The sequence below is a fragment of the Procambarus clarkii genome, chromosome 55, assembly GCF_040958095.1.
Source record: "Procambarus clarkii isolate CNS0578487 chromosome 55, FALCON_Pclarkii_2.0, whole genome shotgun sequence".
In the NCBI taxonomy this organism is placed as follows: Eukaryota; Metazoa; Arthropoda; class Malacostraca; order Decapoda; family Cambaridae; genus Procambarus; species Procambarus clarkii.
This window is the reverse complement of record NC_091204.1, coordinates 12,446,327-12,448,826: the sequence shown is the minus strand read 5'-3', so window position 1 is coordinate 12,448,826 and position 2,500 is coordinate 12,446,327. Positions and strand designations below refer to the sequence as shown.

The following is a 2,500-nucleotide window of genomic DNA, read 5'->3' as shown; positions in this document are numbered from 1 at the left end:
TACCTTCCCCCTTACCCCCCCCCCCGCCTTACCCCTCCCCCCCCACCTTCCCTCTTAAGGGTTATCTTGAGATTATCTTGAGATGATTTCGGGGCTTTAGTGTCCCCGCGGCCCGGTCCTCGACCAGGCCTCCACCCCCAGGAATCAGCCCGTGACAGCTGACTAACTCCCAGGTACCTATTTTACTGCTAGGTAACAGGGGCATAGGGTGAAAGAAACTCTGCCCATTGTTTCTCGCCGGCGCCCGGGATCGAACCCGGGACCACAGGATCACAAGTCCAGCGTGCTGTCCGGTCGGCCGACCGGGGTGCCGGAGTTGACATGTGTGAGGCCGGAGCCCCAGCACCATCTCCCACGACACATAACCGCTCATAAGACGGGGTTTAAGCCCACGCTACTGCCCCTCCAGGCTGGGCGGGGCGTGTTCTGGTAGTTAACAAGGTCCTTTCTTGCTTGTTGCTTGACCATGTCTTGACTAATTCAACCTTTTATGTCCCCCCCTGATACTCTTCAGTTCCCCCTGATACTCTTCAGTTCCCCCTGATACTCTTCAGTTCCCCCTGATACTCTTCAGTTCCCCCTGATACTCTTCAGTTCCCCCTGATACTCTTCAGTTCCCCCTGATACTCTTCAGTTCCCCCTGATACTCTTATGTTCCCCCTGATACTCTTATGTTCCCCCTGATACTCTTATGTTCCCCCTACTACTCTTCAGTCCCCCCTGATACTCTTCAGTTCCCCCTGATACTCTTCAGTTCCCCCTGATACTCTTCAGTTCCCCCTGATACTCTTCAGTTCCCCCTGATACTCTTCAGTTCCCCCTGATACTCTTATGTTCCCCTGATAATCTTCAGTTCCCCCTGATACTCTTCAGTTCCCCCTCATACTCTTCAGATCCCCCCTCATACTCTTCAGTTCCCCCTCATACTCTTCAGTTCCCCCTCATACTCTTCAGTTCCCCCTGATACTCTTCAGTTCCCCCTCATACTCTTCAGTTCCCCCTCATACTCTTCAGTTCCCCCTCATACTCTTCAGTTCCCCCTCATACTCTTCAGTTCCCCCTCATACTCTTCAGTTCCCCCTCATACTCTTCAGTTTAGAACGAAAACGACAGTCCATCTCGTACCCAGTTTCAGGTTAAGACAGGTTTTCCTGTCTTAATTTTATTATATTCTCCTTTATTTCTTCTTTTCCTCCCTCCTCCCCCCCCCCTTCCCTATATTCTGTGCTCTGTACGTTCATTAGTTTCATTATCGTCCTCAGTCGCAGTTTATGTCACCTTATTATGCACTTTATTTGTGTTTTCCTCTTTTTATAACTTTTTCCTTTCTATTTTATTGTGTTTAAAGCTTTCATCAACTCTCCTCAACCCGTCTTCCTGTTTAGGTAGTCCCTGGTGTAACTATGTAGGCCAGAGTACATATATATATTGTTGAAAGTACATATATATAGATATATGTACATGTATATATTGTTGGACAATTAGAAAGTCGACTTTGGTACTATTCACCTTTTGTTCGTGTGTTTTGAAAAAAATGAAACCTAACATGAAACGTGAACATTTTTAGGCCTAGTATAGCACATATATGTACTATATTAGCCCCTCAGATAGCCTGAATTAGGCCTAGGATGATAAGGTTAAGTTTTATTAGCAACATAAATATCTTGTTCAAATTCAGTAGTACCAGATTGTACTTTCTAACTGGCCATTGCGTCATTGTATGCACGATGGTTGCAAGAAGTCCCGTGTGAACAGTACTTATTGCAACCATCGTTGCAATAAGTACCGTGTGAAGAGGAGGATAGGCGGCTCTTATAGAATGGAAATATTCACGGAACGGAACAGTGAAAACCTCTGCTCCCTGCTGTGTTTATTGTCGTTTTCTTTGATTCTTGACGTTTATGGTGAACTGTGTTATTCTTGAGGCGCTGTTTTCTTTCTCCTGTTAGAGGCTGTGCTGTGGGTCTTCCTGCCTTATATAGTGTTGTAATCACCCGCCTCTTGCGAGGACAAATTCGATTTTCTCTCACTTCTTGTCTTGAATTTTTTTTTGTTATGTTGTTTCTCATCTTTCTCATTTATACGTCTCTCTCTCTCTCTCTCTCTCTCTCTCTCTCTCTCTCTCTCTCTCTCTCTCTCTCTCTCTCTCTCTCTCTCTCTCTCTCTCTCTCTCTCCTCGTCTGTCTTTCCTTCGCCTAAGTAGCTTGGCGTTCCTTTCCTCACTTTTGTTTCATGTTAAATCATCTTCACCGCCCTTCCCCCTCCCCCTGCACCTCATAATCCTTCCCCTCTTCCTCCTCCTCTCCTCCTTCCTTCACTTTCACCTCCTCATGCTCCTCCTGGTGAGATGTGATCACCACTTGCCCTCCAGACATTGGCAGCATCCACCCCCTGCTGGGCTCCCCAGGCTCCCTCTCCTGTCTCTCCAATGGTATGGTCTCAAGTGCACCGTTTCCCTGGGTCAGGCGGCCCAGGGTTGTCAGAACCTGTTGTGCAGGGT

The 2,500-nt window shown here is 47.4% G+C and overlaps 1 protein-coding gene across 1 annotated transcript in view; it reads left to right on the top strand.

Annotated features, from left to right (window-relative positions):
- LOC123754934 (ATP-dependent DNA helicase DDX11-like) overlaps positions 1-2,500 on the top strand; it is a 491,323-nt gene that overhangs the window by 84,572 nt on the left and 404,251 nt on the right. The window lies entirely within an intron of this gene.